Source organism: Saccopteryx leptura, chromosome 2 (assembly GCF_036850995.1).
Source record: "Saccopteryx leptura isolate mSacLep1 chromosome 2, mSacLep1_pri_phased_curated, whole genome shotgun sequence".
In the NCBI taxonomy this organism is placed as follows: domain Eukaryota; kingdom Metazoa; phylum Chordata; class Mammalia; order Chiroptera; family Emballonuridae; genus Saccopteryx; species Saccopteryx leptura.
The window spans coordinates 167,744,947-167,763,122 of NC_089504.1; the positions used below are offsets into that span (position 1 = coordinate 167,744,947).

The 18,176-nt window shown below is 40.8% G+C and overlaps 1 protein-coding gene across 4 annotated transcripts in view; it reads left to right on the forward strand.

Annotated features, from left to right (window-relative positions):
* Positions 1-18,176, forward strand: part of MTUS2 (microtubule associated scaffold protein 2) — a 771,916-nt gene that overhangs the window by 158,984 nt on the left and 594,756 nt on the right. The gene's annotated exons all lie outside the window — the stretch shown is intronic.

Consider the following 18,176-nt stretch of genomic DNA (forward strand, 5'->3'; position numbering starts at 1 on the left):
TTAGAAGTTCTTTATAAATTTTGGTTATTAACCCTTTATCAGACATATTGGTGAATATGTTCTCCCATTGAGTTGGTTGTCTTTTTATTTTGTTCATGGTATCTTTTGCTGTGAAAAAGCTTTTTAGTTTGATATAGTCCCATTTGTTTATCTTGTCCTTTATTTCAATTGCCTATAGAGATAAATCAGCAAAAATATTGCTATGAGAGATATAGGAGAGTTTACTGTCTGTTTTCTTCTAAGATGTTTAAGACTTACATTTAAGTCTTTTATTCATTTTGAGTTTATTTTTGTAAATGGTGTAAGTTGGTGGTATAGTTTCATTTTTTTGAATGTACCTGTCCAATTTTCCCAACACCATTTATTAAAGAGACTATCTTTACTCCATTGTATGCTCTCACCTCCTTTGTCAAATATTAATTGACCATAAAGGCATGGGTTTATTTCTGTGTTCTCTGTTCTGTTCCATTGATCTGTATGTCTGTTCTTATGCCAGTACTAATCTGTTCTGAGTACAATGGCCTTATAGTATAACTTGATATCAGGAAGTGTGATACCTCGCACTTTATTCTTCCTTTTCAAGATTGCTGAGGCTATTCGTGTTCCTTTTTGGTTTCATATAAATTTTTGGAATATTTGCTCTATATCTTTGAAATATGCCATTGGTATGATAATAGGAATTGCATTGAATTTATAAATTACTTTGGATAATATGGACATTTTAATGATATTTATTCTTCCTATCTATGAACACGGTATATGCTTCCACTTGTTTGTATCTTCCTTGATTTCTTTTATCAATGTTTTATAATTTTCCAAGTACAAGTCTTTTACCTCCTTGGTTAACTTTATTCCTAGGTGTTTTTGTTGTTGTTGCAACAGTGAAGGCGATTGTTTTCTTAATTTCTCTTTCAGACAGTTTATTGTTGGTGTATAAAAATGTCACTGATTTCTGAATATTGATTTTATATCCTGCCACCTTGCTGAATTCATTTATCAGGTCTTGTAGTTTTTTGAGTGAGACTTTAGGGTTTTCTATGTACAGTATCATGATGTCAGCAAATAATGATAGTGTTACTTATTCTTTTTCAATTTAAATGCCTTTTATTTCTTCTTGTCTGATTGCTGTGGCTAGGACTTCCAGAACTATGTTGAATAAGAGTGGTGAAAGGGGGCACCCCTGCCTTGTTCCTGTTCTTAAGGGGATTGCTTTTAATTTTAGCCCATTGAGTATGATGTTGGCTGTGGGTTTGTCATAGATGGTCATTATCATGTTGAGGTATGTTCCCTGTATTCCCACTTTGCTTACAGTTTTGATCATGAATGGGTGCTGGATTTTTTCAAATGCTTTTTCTGCATCTATTAAAATTATCATGTGGTTTTTCTCCTTCCTTTTGTTTATGTGATGAGTCACATTGATTGATTTGCGAATATTGTACCAACCGTGCCTCCCCAGAATAAATTCCACGTGATCATGGTGCATGATTTTTTTCATGTATTGCTGGATCCGGTTTGCTAAAATTTTGTTGAGAATTTTAGCATCTAGATTCATCAGGGATATTGGCCTATAGTTTTCTTTCTTTGTAGTGTCTTTACCTGGTTTTGGCGTGAGGATAATGCTTGCCTTATAAAAGGAGATTGGAAGTCTTTACTCCTCTTGAAATAGCTTGAGAAGGATAGAAGTTAGTTCTTTGAATATTTGGTAAAATTTGCCTGTGAAGTCATCTTGTCCAGGACTTTTGTTGGCTGGGAGTTTTTTGATAATTGTTTTAATTTCATTTGTTGTAATCAGCCTGTTTAGGTTTTCTAATTGTTCCAGATTGAGTTTTGGAAGTTGATATGTTTCTAAGAATTTATCCATTTCAACTAGGTTGTCCAATTGTTTGGAATGGAGATCTTTATAGTATTTTCTTACAATCCTTTGTATCTCTGCAGTCTCAGTTGTTACTTCCCCACTTTCATTTCTAAAGGTTAAAGGTTCATCAATCTTGTGTACTTATTCAAAGAACCAGCTCTTGGTTTCATTGATCCTCTGTTTTGTATTTTTAGCTTCTGTGTCATTTATTTCTGCTCTGATCTTTTTTTTAACTATTATTCATTTTAATGGGGTGATATTTATAAATCAGGGTACATATGTTCAGAGAAAACATCTCCAGATTATTTTGACATTTGATTATGCTACATTCCCATCACCCAAAGTCCAATTGTCTTCTGTCACCTTCTAACTGATTTTCTTTATGCCCCTCCCCTCCCCCAACTCCCTCCTTGATTCCCCCCCCAATAACCACCACACTCTTGTCCATGTCTCTGAGTCTCATTTTTATGTCCCACGTATGTATGGAATCATACAGTTTTTAGTTTTTTCTCTGATCTTTATTATTTTCTTCCTTCTACTTCCTCTGGGCTTTATTTGTTGTTCTTTTTCTAGTTCTATTAGGTGCAGGGTTAAGTTGTTTATTTGCACTTTTTCTTGCTTCTTAAGGTATGCCTGTAATGCTATGAACTTTCCTCTTAGGACTGCTTTTGCTGTATTTCATACATTTTGAGTTGTGTGTTCATTTTCATTTGTTTCAAGGAATTTTTTAATTTCTTCCTTGATCTCGTTGTTAACCAATTCATTATTTAATAACATACTATTTAACCTCCAAGTGTTTGAATGTTTTTCAGTTTTTCTATTGTAGCTGATTTCTAGTTTCATGCCATTGTGATCAGAGAAGATGCTTGATATAATTTCAAACTTCTTAAATTTATTGAGACTCATTTGTGTCCTAACATATGGTCTATCTCAAAGAATGTATCATGAGCTCTTGAAAGGAATGTATATTCTGCTAATTTGAGGTGAAAGGTTCTGAAAGTATCTATTAAATCCAGTTGATTTAGTGTGTCATTTAAGGCTGTTTCTTTGTTTTTTCTCTCTCTGGACAATATATTCATTGAAGTTAGTAGGATATAAAAATCTTATACTATTATAGTATTACTGTTGGTCTTGCCCTTGATGTCCATCAAAATCTGCTTTATATATTTAGGTGCTCCTATATTAGGCACATAGTTATTTACAATGGTTATATCCTTTTGTTGGGTTGCTCCCTTTATCATTATGTACTGACCGCCTTTATCCCTTCTATAGGCTTTGTTTTAAAGTCTATTTTGTGAGATATAAATATTGTTACCTTAGCATTTTTTCATATCCATTTGTGTAAAATACTTTTTTCCATTCCTTCACTTTCAGTCTATGTGTATCTTTTGTTCTGAGGTGGGTCTCTTATAGACATCATATCTATGGGTCTTGTTTTCTTATCAACACAGTTACCCTATGTTTTTTGATTGGAGTATTTAATCCATTTACATTTAAGGTTATTACAGACATATAGTTGTTTATTGCTATTTCATTCTTTAAATGTACAATCCTCTTTTTCTCAAAATTTTTTTTCTTTCTCTTTTTACAGCAGACCCCTTAGCATTTCTTGCAGTATTGGTTTGGTTGTAATAAATTTTTTGAGTCTTTGTCTGGGAAGCTTTTTATTTCTTCAATTTTAAACAATAGCCTTGTTGGATAAAGTAGTCTTCGTTATAGATTCTTGTTTTGCATCACTTTGACTATTTGTGTCAGTTCCTTCCAGCCTCAGGTGTTTCTGTTGAGAAGTCAGATGTCATCCTTATGGAGGCTCCTTTGTAGGTAATTAACTACTTTTCTCTTGCAGTTTTTAGTACTCTTTCTTTGTCTCTTAACTTTGGCATTTTATTTATGTGTCTTGATGTAGGCCTCCTTGGGTTCCTCTTTAATGGAACTCTCTGTGCTTCTTGAACTTGTGTGACTTTTTCCCTCATCAGTTTAGGGAAGTTTTCAGCTATGATTTCTTCAAACAGGTTCTCTATCCCTTGTTTGTTCTCTTCTCCTTCAGGAACCCCTATGATGTGATGTTGTTTCTCTTCAGGTTGTCACAGATCTCTCTTAGAGTTTCCTCAGACTTTTTGAGCCTCTTTTTGCTGCTCTGCTTTCGTACTTTCATTTGTCTTGTCCTTTATATCGCTGATTTGATCCTCTGCTTCATTCAGGCTGCTGTTAATTTCTTTTAGTGCAGTCTTTATTTTTGATATTGTATTTGTCATTTCTGATTGGTTCTTTTTTATGATTTCAATGTCCTTTTGATGCTTGCTATCTTTTTATTTAGGTGCTCATTATGTTCATCCATTGTTGCTCTAAGATCCTTGAGCATCCTAAAAATCATTGTTTTAAACTATACATCTGGTATTTTGGTTACTTCCATCTCATTCAGTTTTCTTCTGGGGATTTCTCTTTTTGACTTATTTGGGTCACATTTCTCTGTCTGCCCATTTTGTCTGTGTATTAGACAGGTAGCGCTGTCTAACTTGGAAATTTTTGTGGGTTCTTTATAAGAAGATGTGCTCAGTGGTATGAAGAATATGGGCTCTAGGCCACTTGTTTTCCATATTCTAGGAATGCTTCTTGAGAGCAATATCTTATGTCTTGTTGTATGTGAGTATTAGATGCAGTTGGTCTTTTTGTGGGTATGGTTATTCCTTCAGGCTGGCTGGCTCTAAGGTTCAACCTTGATCATGTTTATTACACACTATGCAATTTCTGTCCTTTTTGTCGTATTTATTCTCCACAGTGTCTGGTACCTGCTAGATTCCACTTTTGGGTGTGCTGCTTGTGTAGGTAGTTGAGTCTAGAGTTGGTGCTGTCTGCCATCCACTATCAGTAGTGTTGGCTCTAGTTTTTCTTGTGTTGGCATAGCTGTTGTTTTTAACCCGCTGTGGGCTACCAGTGTGCAGCTACTGCACTATTCACTGTTTGTGTGTGCATTTTCTGTGTCTGGGTACTGTAGGAGGGGCCAACCTTTGTATGAGGATCAGCTTCCTCCTGCTTAGAGAGGACAGCAGCTTTGTAAATGTCCCATACTCTGTAAGATTTGTCTCTACTTTTCTGCTGCTCCGTCTCCTCTTGCAGCTGCCTGGCTCTTCCCACAGAGTCTTCTGTGTAAGACTGTAGTGTGGGTTCAGATTGGCTTCATCCATCCAACCCCTCTACATATTTCATGTTTGGTGGGTTAGGGCAGTTGAGGTTGTGAATACAGGTTCTGAAGTAGGGGTCTCTTGTTCAGGAGTTCAGTACAGGGAATGTGGCCCCTACTCTAGAGCTTGATCCCTCAGCCACTGCTGGATACTCAAATTTTATTTCTCCCTAACAAAGTAAGCATCAGGTTCAGACAGAGTGTGGCTGACAGCCCCTCTGTAGAAGTTCTTTCAGTTGGTGAAACCCTGGTCTCAGGAAGAAAGACTGAGAGAGTCCTTTCTTGGGCCTGACTGTGCCCCTTCTGAAGGTGGCTAAGCCCCTTTACCAGACCCAACAATAGACTCACAGGGACCTACACATGCTCCAAGCCTGTCTCCTTTTCCCTTTTAGAATCTAGCCTAGAAAGACAGAATATCCAGCTCCCAGGCCGGCTGACTGTGAAGCTCCCCCTTATCCAATGCACATGAGCCGCTGTGCCAGAGCTGATCATAGAGAGTGGAACCTCACCTTAGCTGGGCCTGGTATGAAGAGCTTTTCCTTAGGATATCACTCTAACAAGGGTTGTTAGGTCCTGAACTGATGCTTTCCTCAGCTGGCCCCTGGATGTGCCAGCCCTGGGCCTCCCTAGCAGGAGCCCAGCTCAGAGCAGTGGGAGGCATTGCCCGTGACTGGTCCTAATCAACCTTCATGGAGCTACAAGCAATCCAGAGTTTGTGGTTGCCTCTGCTGGGCCCAGGTGTACATGGAAATACCATGCTGCACATCTAGGCTGGCTTTTACCCACACTGGGCCTGAGGGAAGAAGGTTCATTCAAATGGTCCAGTTTCCCTGAGTCTCGCCTCCTGCAACCTGTCTGGGCCGCTTGTTGGGCTGAGCCACTGAAAAAACTTCTGCTAGAGTGTAGAGCCTGTGTTAATTCAGGGATTAGGAAGGGTGGAGGGTGTGGCTCTGCCCCTGGCCCCAGGTGTCAGTCCAGACTTTTTTCACAGACCTCAGTAGGCTGTGGCCCCAGGAGTCTGGTAAGTGTGGCTTCTGAGACCCAGAAGTGTAGTCTGCTAGCTCTCCAGACAGTTTCAACTGAGTCTCTGGTGAGGTGGGAGCACCAATCAGAGACTCGGGTGAGTGTGGAGGGGAGCTCTGGTCTCCAAACCAGAAAACTGAGTCACTGACGTGCCCCCACTTCCTGGCCTCTCAGAATGACCTGTAGTGATTCTAGGGTAGGAGAGACTCCCGAGGGCGGAGCAGCTGCTTTTCTCCAGGCTGATGCCACTCAGAGGGGATTGCTCCACCCAAGAAAGATGACGACTGCAGTGCTGGAGAATGACTTAGTACAGGGGTTCATGTTTCCATCCCCCACAGTGTCTCTTCCTGGGCTTCCGACTTTACACTCTCCTCACGCAACTCTAGTCCTCTCAGCTCTCCCCTGCCAGAGTCCCGGGTAAGTGGCTGTGAACGAGATTTTCTGTGCGGGCCCTTTAAGATGGAGTCTGCATCAGAGAGCTCTGTCTCTTTTTTGCAGACAGAAACCTGGCTCTTTTCACAGCTAAATGCTTTCTGGGCACCTTTTCTAGGCTCTGGGGGTCTAGGCTGGGGTTCCAGGCCTGGGACCGAGCATCCACACCTCTCAGGGTGACCCTCCCTGCAGTGCGAGTCCTCTGGACCCTCAGCTGCTCACTCCTGGGAGAGGGGCAGCCCTCTCCACATCTCTGCCCTTCCTACCAGTCTCAGTGTGGCTTCTTCTGTGATCCTTGGTTATAGACTCCTCTTAATTTAGTCCAAAGTTGGTTTTTCAAGATGATTCTTCTTAAATTAAATTTTAATCCAATTGGTCCTGGGAAGGGGCAGTTGGAACGTCTGCCTACTTCCAAAAAATATTTTTTAAAATCTGTATTTTAAAAGATATGTTGCAGTTTTAAAGGGACTTCTGCCTCAGAGATGAAGGCATAGGCATATTTTTTCCTGTTCTCTCCCCTGGACAGTGGAAAGCTCTGTCCTTTATGTGTATAAACATGAGAAGGGTCTCAGGTGGAAACAAGAAGCCAGGCCAGCTGGGGACCTTGAGGATGACACAATGATGAATTCTTTGGGTTTTCTTCTGATGTTGCACATCCCAGCCTTGAAGCAGAAGAAGACAGCAACCTGGAACAGCCAATGGGCAAGTTGAAAAGCTTCAACGAAAGCCTTCTTTCTCTAGCCAAAGGGCCAGGAGAGTAGCAGGTTAGCAAGACAGAAAACTCCTAGACAGTAACCACTGTCCCTGTCCTTCAGGCAAACACCACAGACAAAACTGTAACCCCCTCCTACCCGTGTCAGCATAGACCAAGTGGGGAGCTTGGACTTCACCTCAACTCTCTTCCAGGTGGTGACAGGGAGGACTGAGTGAGGAGCCTGGACTTTTGCCCCCACCCCCCTTGCTAGTATTGAGCCCTGTCTTCTCTCCGCAGGGTGGTGTCAGAGGGGGCTGAGTGGAAGTTCAGGACTTTCATCACCCCCAGAAGTAATGAGGTTACACGCCCCCTCTGTAGTTCATTGGAGACCACGGAAGGAACCTGGACTTGTAGCCCAACCTGTCAGTAAAGTAATGAGGCCATGTCCTCACCCTCTTTCTTCACTGTCAGAGCAATGTCAGAAAGTTTAAATAAAAGTCAGTATCCTTATAAGTACCCATAATGTCCAGGTTTCAATTAAAAACAACAACAACATTGATCATGCCAAAAATCAGGAAGATCTTTGTGTGTGTGTGTGTGTGTGTGTGTGTGTGTGTGTGTGACAGAGAGAGAGAGAGAGAGAGAGAGTGAGAGAGGGACAGACAGGAAGGGAGAGAGGTGAGAAGCATCAATTCTTTGTTGCAGCACCTTGTTGTTCATTGATTGCTCTCTCATATGTGCCTTGATGGGGGGAGGGGGCTACAGCAGAGCAAGTGACCCCTTGCTCAAGCCAGCAACCTTGGGCTCAAGCCAGTGACCATGGGATCATGTCTATGATCCTATGCTCAAGTTAGCAACCTGCGCTCAAACTGGATGAGCCCATGCTCAAGCTGGCGACCTTGGGGGTTTAGAACCTGGGTCCCCTGCATCCCAGCCCAACACTCTGTTCACTGCACCACTGCCTGGCCAGGCAAGAACCAGGAAGATTTTGAACTGAAAGGAAAAAAAGGCCATCCATGAATGCCAACACTGAGGTGACAGAGATGGTGGAGTTACCTGAGGATTTTAGAGCAGCCATCCTAAATATTCTTCAACAACACAGGAAGAGATGTTCAATGTCCTGGGAACAGACAAGTCAAAGTTTCAGTGAGATCCCACTTCACCCCTACCAGGCAATCCCATGTTGGTGGGGCGGGGAGCAGGCAGGAACTGGAATCCTTGTACACTGCTGGTGGGACTGTGAAATGGTACAGCCCCTTTGGGAAACAGTTTGACAGTTCCTCAAAAAGCAAAACATAAAGCTACTATGTTTAACATAGCGATTCCACTCCTAAATATGTACCCAAGGGAACTGAGAATGTATGTCCATACAGAAACTTGTTCATGAATGTTCATAGCATTATTCATAACAGTCAAAGAGTGGAAACAATATGAATGAATAAACAGAATGTCATATGTCCATATAATGGAATGTTATTCAGCCAAAAAAAGGAATAAAGTACTGATTCATGCTACAACATGGATAAACTTTGAAAACACATTAAGTGAAAGGAATCAGTAACAAAAGGCCACATATTGTTGATTTCCCATTTACATGAAATGTATAGAATAGGCAAATCTATAGAGACAGAAAGTGGATTAGTGACTGACAGGGACTACGAGGTAGGGAAATAAATAATTGCTAATGGATATGGAGTTTCATTTTGCCTTGATGTGAATGTTATGAATTAGGTAGTGGTGAAGATTGCAGAACTTTGTGACTCTACTAAAATTACTGATTTGTACACTTTAAAACAGTGAACTTTATGGTACATGATTTATATCTCAATAAACACATGGTGTTTCAACAAGTAATTACAAAGACACTTAAAAAAAATGAAAAAAATAGTCTCAAAAGAGAAGTGGAAGACATAAAGAAGAACTGAATGGAAATTTTAGAACTGAAAAATATAACTAAAGCAAAAAAACTGAACAAGTGGACTCAATAGAACAATGGAGGAGACAGACAAAAAAAATCAGTGACTTGAATTAGTGAACAGGAATTGTTAAGATAGAATAATAGAAATTATTCAATGTGTACAACAGAGAAAACAGACAAAAGATTTAGTAAATTGTTCTGGATTGTGCATTTATATGCTGCTTAATAATCTTGAGGATCTTTTTATGTACCTGTTGTCCTTTTGTATGTCTTCTTTGGAGAAATATTATTCGAACCTGCCAGTCTTGTCTTGATCACTGCTGTTGCAACAATACCTAAACACTACCTGGCATCTAGGAAAAAGTCAAATAGTTTGCAAATAAATTTCAAAGGACACCAACTGCAAGTACATCTATGTTACAATTGCTATTGAAGATAAACAATTCTGTTGCCACCTCTCTGTACTCCGTGGAAGCTTTTCCTAGTTTCTAACACCTGGTTTGGGGTTAGAAGAACCCAAATGTCCAAGGCCTCAGACCTCTTAGTAAAGGCTGACCTCTCTTGATAGGACATTTCTGAATAGAATCACTGCATCCCGAGCTCAAGCCCACTTCATGGTGGCAGGGCCCGTGCTGTGCATTTGTACCTTAGAGCTCGATGTGTTCCCTCGGCTTTGATGTGGCTCCCATTTTAGAAGCATTGCAGATGGTGTACAGTTGCTCCTTTTAGCTGACAAGCAGCACAGTAATTGCTGTCACCCTATGGTAAATGTGTGTCACTTTCATTTTAGTAACAAAGTGGGAAGAGTCTCCTGCAATAACCATGCCGTTGTAATGAAGTTCAGTGGGTGGTTGTGACTTACTGTCTGGACTCCTCTAGCCATTCTTGTCCATGTTCCCCTTCCTTACAGTTTACAGAGTTTTCTGTAGACCTAATCTTCTTTAACCTAATCTTTGTAGACTTAAGCCGCCAGAGGTGGCAGGAGCCCATGCAGTGCACAGGCCAGCTGCAGGGTGGCAGGTCAGTCACTGGCTCAGGTCCCACTGTTTAAAATCAGTGGGCTTTCCGGCACATTTTTCACTCCTGTCCACTTGTTGACAGGCTGGAGACCCAGGCAAGGGTGGATGTTGCAGCTCGAGTCAGAAAGCTGATTGGAGGCAGAGTTCCACCTTCCTCAGGGGAGCCTCAGGCTTTTCTCATAAAGCCTCCAACTGATTGGATGAGGCCCACTCACATTATGGAGGGTACTCTGCTTTACTAGAGTCTACTGAGTTAAATGTTAATCACATCTAAAAAATACCTTTTTTTTTAATAAATAAATTTTTATTAATTTTAATAGGGTGACATCAATAAATCAGGGTACATATATTCAAAGAAAACATGTCCAGGTTATCTTGTCATTCAATTCTGTTGCATACCCATCACCCAAAGTCAGATTGTCCTCCGTCACTTTCTATCTAGTTTTCTTTGTGCCCCTCCCCTTCCCCCTCCCCCTCTCCCTCCTTCCCTCCCCCCACCCCCCGTAATCACCACTCTCTTGTCCATGTCTCTTAGTCTCGTCTTTATGTCCCACCAATGTATGGAATCCTGCAGTTCTTGTTTTTTTTTTCTGATTTACTTACTTCACTCTGTATAATGTTATCAAGATCCCACCATTTTGTTGTAAGTGATCCGATGTCATCATTTCTTATGGCTGAATAGTATACCGTGGTGTATATGTGCCACATCTTCTTTATCCAGTCTTCTGTTTTCTTTTTTACAGTGATTAAAGCCTTTAAGCAAACGCATGGCCAAAACAGCAAGAATCCGTAAAAGAGTAGTGTCCTTAACATGTTCACCAAGTCCAAGTTGGCCCCAACACCATGACAAATCCCTGAAAAATGCAACCCAACCCCAGTTCAGTCTGTTAGGAGCTGTCCCAAGGAGCAGGAGTCCAGGACAAGTCCACCTCCAGGAAAAGTCCGCATGGCACTGGAATTGTTGTCACAATTCTATACTTTGCAGCTCACGTCCAAGTCCCAATGACCGCTGCTTCTAGCTGGTAATGATTCAGGTAGACTAGAAAAGCCATCTGCAGCATGTGTGGAGATAGAGCTTCTGTTCTCCTCTGCCTGGAGAGATGAGACCAGGTTGCTTTTCCCTGGAGCTCTGCGACTGTGGTTTGGTAAAGAAAACCTTGGGATACACTAAGCTGGGTGGCAAAGGTAGATTTATAATAGAAGTTGGCAAAAGGGGGAAAGAGAGCTCTAAATTAGGAGTAGGTCCCAGCCTGAAATATGAGTGGGGCATGAGGTAGGAGGAATAAAGGAAACACTATATATTAAACAAAGCAGCAGAAAATAGGACTATCAACACCCACAACAGAGATCTTCAAGGGAAGAATAAAAAACCGGACTATTCAGGCAAGACATAGTTAAGTGGCCCTTGTGCAAGTGAGATCAGTTTACCTGCTTCTTGGAAGAAATACCCTAGGCTCATCCACAGTGTTGCAGATGGGGCCGATGGCCCTGGGCCCCTTCAGCCTTCAGTGGCAAACCCCAGCATTCTGGGCAAGGTTAGGTCATAGGTGGCTGGAGCAGGGCTGGAAGAGACTGAACCCTCCCTTAGGGGATTGAGGGGGAAGCCTACCTTCCAGTGCCCCTGTTTCCTCACAGCAGAGGCATGTAAGCCTGGCAGGCTTTAGCTCAATGACCTTCCTTTCCACTATTGAAGCTGGACCCAGATGGCATCCTATGAGACTCCTTTGGGGCGTTGGAGCCTTTAAGGGCGTATCCTAAAAGCTGGTAATTCCCCTGATCTCTATTGGGCTTTTTCTGCCTCTTGGTATCTTAAAGGCCATGCTCAGAAGATCTCGCTGAGGGGTTTGAGGATCCCCATCGCCTATATAAGTCTTTTCCATATATCTAGAGCTATTTGAAAAAAGACAAAACAGTGTTATTAGCTGGATCAAATAAAGAAGGTAGTAGTTTGCAGGAGAAAAAGATTTGTTCATCAGCATTCAAAAGAAATTAAAAATTTTTTAAATAAAAAGCATGATATGGTAGACCCATAGGAGTTCCAGGATATGACTCCCCCCTTTTAAATTGTTTTAAATTGACCTTAAAATATTTGCTGGGTACACTTTAATAATACCTTGACTTTAAAGATTGTAAGAAATAAACATAATTCAAAAGGTTTGACAAAATACAATAAATGCTTTTGCTCCATATGCAGGAGCATTGTCAGTTTAACCAGTTTAGGAAATCCAATAATAGAAAAATGCATACAGACAATGAGCTATAACATGCTTAGAGCCTCTCCTGTTCTGACAGAGGTTACTATAAATCCAGAATATGTATCCACTGTAATGTGGACATAGGACTGTTTGCCAAATGAAGGTATATGAGTAACATCCATTTGCCAAAGTTGTCCTGGTAGGGGTCATTGAGGGTTAACTCCAAATGAAGGGGCAGATTGTAGTATAGGACCCCTTGGACAGGATTTCCCAATCTGCTGTGCTGCTTCCCGAGAAAGTTGAAACTGTTTACACAGGGCTGCAGCGTTCTGGTGATGAATAGTATGAGACTGAATTGCTTGATTTGTCATGGTTGCTCCAAATAATTTTCTTTTGGGTAGCTTGATCAACAAGGGCATTCCATATGTATCCTGATTTATTGATGTTGCCCCATTAAAAAAATAAATTATTTAAAAAAAACAACAAAAAAAAAACAACAACAAGGGCATTCTTAGGCCCTGGCCAGTTGGCTCAGTAGTAGAGTGTTGGCCTGGCGTGCAGGGGTCCCAGGTTTGATTCCCGGCCAGGGAACACAGGAGAAGCGCCCATCTGCTTCTCCACCCCTCCCCTTCTTCTTCTTCTCTGTCTCTCTCTTCCCCTCCCGCAGCCAAGGCTCCATTGGAGCAAAGTTTGCCTGGGCGCTGAGGATGGCTCCATGGCCTCTGCCTCCGGTGCTAGAATGGCTCTGGTTGCAACAGAGCAACACCCCAGCTGGGCAGAGTATCCACCCCCCGCCCCTGGTAGGCATGCCGGGTGGATCCCGGTCGGGCGCATGCAGGAGTCTGTCTGACTGCCACCCCATTTCCAACTTCAGAAAAAAAAAAAAAAAGAAATAAAAGAAAAAAGAAAAAAAGGGCATTCCCTTGTGCTAAAGCTCCAGGGAGCATGGAGTGAGCTCGAGTATGTCTTATAAAACATGGAGCTCTATGTTGACATACAAGTCTTTGAAGAAGGAGGAACTGCTGAAATAGTTCATCAGCATTTGTCCCTAAGACAGCAGTCTTTATAGTGGAAACACCATAAGTAAATATTTGCTGTCTGTATATATTCAATAGATTAAAGGGGGAATATGGCTAATGCTGAAAAGCCATGATAATGGCATATAATTCTAGACTTTGAGCTGATTTTAAGTTGACAGTTTCAGTATAAAGTTGTCCATTGATTTGCAAGAGCGATTTGCCATTTAGTGGAAGTTTCCCAGAGCCATTGTTGTTGATCCTTTGAAAAAAGGAACAACAATAATTTTGAGGCTCAAAACCTATAAGCTGTGAGGGTCGCCTATGCCCCTTGATAATCCAGGAGGCATCAAGATCAAAATATGGAAGTGTATTCCATGGGCTATTAGATGGTTCAATGTGCCCAAGCTGTGGCTGCTCTTGTACCCATTGAGCAGCTGCCCTAAATTTCTCCTGAGAAAGGGGCCATTGGTCTCCCATACAGGATTATCTGATTTCCAAGTAATTGGGTCTGCACAATGCATTATTGCGGTAGCAGGAGCTGCCAAGGCCCCTATGCTAAATTTTGATATCCTAATCCACACCTTCTGGTATTGGGTGCCACTTCTATGGGGGTGAGAATTCCTCGCTGTTCTTTTCCTACACCCTTGGTGGGCAAAAGTCCCCAATCAAGCATCTGAGTACTGACTAAACCATTAGGACTGACAAGCAACGCTCCCATATTTTTCAAAACATCTCTACCTCACAACTTAATTGGCCATTCATGGAGCACATAAGCCTTAAAAATCCAGAATGACCTTCTTAATTTTCCCAATGTAGAAAACTAGGACTTTGTTGAGGGGATTTACTCTGCCCTATACCTTGTAATTCTGTGGCTGCTGCATGAGTGGGCCAGGAAGGAGGCCAATGTAGCTTAGCAATAACAGATACATCAGCTCCAGTATCTAAAAGTCCTTTAAATTTATGCTCAAGTATTGTTCCATTTCAGGGAACAATATTTTTTTTAAATGCAATTGGCAAAATCAGAGGAGCCAAATCACCAATTTGCTTGGGGCCCCTTTTGCAGGATGTGGCCTGAGAAGCAGAATTAGCATCCTTATACTATTCTTCTAACTGCCTGAATTAGCCATGACACACATTCTTTTTTTTTTTTCTTTGATTAATTTTGATGGGGTGACATTGATAAAATTGTCTTCCGTCACCTTCTAACTGGTTTTCTTTGTGCCCTTCCCCTCCCCCAGCCCCCTCCCTCACCTCCCCCCCACCCTGTAACCCCAACACTGTTTGTCCATGTCTCTGAGTCTCATTTTTATGTCCTACCTATGTATGGAATCATATAGTTCTTAGTTTTTTCTGATTTACTTATTTCACTCAGTATAATGTTATCAAGGTCCATCCATGTTGTTGTAAAAGATCCAATGTCATCATTTCTTATGGCTCAGTAGTATTCCATAGTATATATGTACCAAAACTTTTTAATCCGCTCGTCCTCTGACGGACATTGGGCTGTTTCCAGATCTTTGCTATTGTGAACAATGCTGCCATAAACATGGGGGTGCATTTCTTTTTTTCAAACAGTGTATGGTGTTCTTGGGGTAAATTCCTAAGAGTGGTATAGCTGGGTCAAAAGGCAGTTTGATTTTTAATTTCTTGAGGAATCTCCATACTGTTTTCCACAGTGGCTGCACCAGCCTGCATTCCCACCAGCAGTGCAGAAGGGTTCCCTTTTCTCCACATCCTCGCCAGCACTTATTCTGTGTTGTTTTATTGATGAGCGCCTTTCTAACTTGTGTGAGGTGATATCTCATTGTGGTTTTAATTTGCATTTCTCTAATAATTAGTGATGTTGAGCATTTCATATGCCTGTTGGCCATCTGTATGTTCTCTTTGGAGAAGTGTCTATTCATTTCTTTTACCCATTTTTGGATTGGATTCTTTGTCTTCCTGGTATTAAGTTTTACAAGTTCTTTATAAATTTTGGTTATTAACCCCTTATCAGATGCATTGTCAAATATATTCTCCCATTGTGTAGTTTTTTTTTTGTTTTTTTTTAAGTCATATATTTTTTTTTTTCATTTTTCTGAAGCTGGAAACAGGGAGAGACAGTCAGACAGACTCCCGCATGCGCCCGACCGGGATCCACCCGGCACGCCCACCAGGGGCAGCGCTCTGCCCACCAGGGGGCGATGCTCTGCCCATCCTGGGCGTCGCCATGTTGCGACCAGAGCCACTCTAGCGCCTGGGGCAGAGTCCAAGGAGCCATCCCCAGCGCCCGGGCCATCTTTGCTCCAATGGAGCCTTGGCTGCGGGAGGGGAAGAGAGAGACAGAGAGGAAAGCGCAGCGGAGGGGTGGAGAAGCAAATGGGTGCTTCTCCTGTGTGCCCTGGCCGGGAATCGAACCAGGGTCCTCCGCACGCTAGGCCGACGCTCTACCGCTGAGCCAACCGGCCAGGGCCCATTGTGTAGTTTGTCTTTTTATTCTATTCTTATTGTCTTTAGCTGTGCAGAAGCTTTGTAGTTTGATAAAGTCCCATTTGTTTATCCTGTCTTTTATTTCACTTGCCTGTGGAGACAAATTGGCAAATATATTGCTGTGAGAGATGTCGGAGAGCTTACTGCCTATGTTTTCTTCTAAGATGCTTATGGTTATTCAGCTTACATTTAAATCTTTTATCCATTTTGAGTTTATTTTTGCGAATGGTGTAAGTTGGTGGTCTAGTTTCGTTTTTTTGCAGGTAGCTGTCCAATTTTCCCAACACCATTTGTTGAAGAGGCTGTCTTTACTCCAATGTATGCTCTTACCTCCTTTGTCAATATCAGTTGTTCATAAAAGTGTGGGTTTATTTCTGGGTTCTCTGTTCTGTTCCATTGATCTATATGCCTGTTCTTATGCCAGTACCAGGCTGTTTTGAGTAGAGTGGCCTTATAATATACCTTGATATCCGGAAGTGTAATACCTCCCGCTTTATTCTTCCTTTTCAAGATTGCTGAGGCTATTCGTGTTCTCTTTTGGTTCCATATAAATTTTTGGAATATGTGTTCTATATCTTTGAAGTAAGTCATTGGTATTTTAATTGGTATTGCATTGAATTTATAAATTGCTTTGGGTAATATAGACATTTTAATGTTTTTTATTCTTCCTAACCATGATCATGGAATATGCTTCCACTTGTTTGTATCTTCCCTGATTTCTTTTATCAATGTTTTATAATTTTCCGAGTATAAGTCTTTAATCTCCCTGGTTAAATTTATTCCTAGGTACTTTATTTTTTTGGTTGCAATGGTAAAGGGGATTGATTCCTTAATTTCTCTTTCTGACAGTTCATTGTTAGTTTATAAAAATGCCTCTGATTTCTGAGTATTGATTTTATATTCTGCCACCTTGCTGAATTCATTTATCAGGTCTAGTATTTTTTTGACTGTGACTTTAGGGTTTTCTATATACAATATCATATCATCTGCAAATAATGATAGTTTTACTTCTTCTTTTCCAATTTGGATGCCTTTTATTTCTTTTTCTTGTCTGATTGCTGTGGCTAGGACTTCCAGAACTTTGTTGCATAAGAGTGGTGAAAGGGGGCACTCCTGCCTTGTTCCTGATCTTAAGGGGATTGCTTTTAATTTTTGCCCATTGAGTATAATATTGTCTGTGGGTTTATCATAGATGGCCTTTATCATGTTGAGGTATGTTCCCTGTATTCCCACTTTGCTGAGAGTTTTAATCATGAATGGGTGTTGGATTTTATCAAATGTTTTTTCTGCATCTATTGAAATTATCATGTGGTTTTTCTCCTTCCTTTTGTTTATGGGATGAATCACATTAATTGATTTGCAAATATTGTACCAGCCTTGCCTCCCCAGAATAAATCCCACTTGATCATGGTGTATGATTCTTTTCATATATTGCTGGATCTGGTTTGCTAATATTTTGTTGAGGATTTTTGCATCTAAATTCATCAGGGATATTGGCCTATAATTTTCTTTCTTTGTGTTGTCTTTGCCTGGTTTTGGAATCAGAATTATGCTTGCCTCATAAAAGGAGCTTGGAAGTCTTTACTCCTCTTGAATTTTTTGAAATAGCTAGAGAAGAATAGGAGTTAGTTCTTCTTTGAATATTTGGTAGAATTCACTTGTGAAGTCATCAGGCCCAGGACTTTTATTTTTGGGGAGTTTTTTGATAACTGTTTCAATCTCATTTGTTGTAATTGGTCTGTTTAGGTTTTCTGATTCTTCCAGATTAATTTTTCGAAGATTATATGTTTCAAGGAATTTGTCCATTTCATCTAGGTTGTCTAGTTTTTTGGCATACAGTTCTTTATAGTATTTTCTTACAATATTCTGTATTTCTGTTGTGTCAGTTGTTATTTCTCCACTCTTGTTTCTAATTTTATTTATTTGGGTCCTCTCTCTTTTTTTCTTGGTGAATCTGGTTAAAGGTTCATCGATCTTGTTTACCTTTTCAAAGAACCAGCTCCTGGTTTCATTGATCCTCTGTATTGTTTCTTTAGCCTCTATATCATTTATTTCTGCTCTGATCTTTATTATTTCCTTCCTTCTACTACCTCTGAGCTTTACTTGCTGTTCTTTTAGATGTAGGGTCAAGTTGTTTATTTTAGCTTTTTCTAGCTTCTTGAGGTATGCCTGTAATGCTATATACTTCCCTCTCAGGACTGCTTTTGCTGTGTCCCATAAATTTTGAGTTTATGTATGCTCATTATCATTTGTTTGTAGGAATTTTTAAATTTCTTCTTTGATCTCATTGTTTACCCATTTGTTATTTAAAAACAAGCTATTTAGTTTCCAAGTGTTTGATTATTTTTGAGTTTTTCTGTTGTGGTTGATT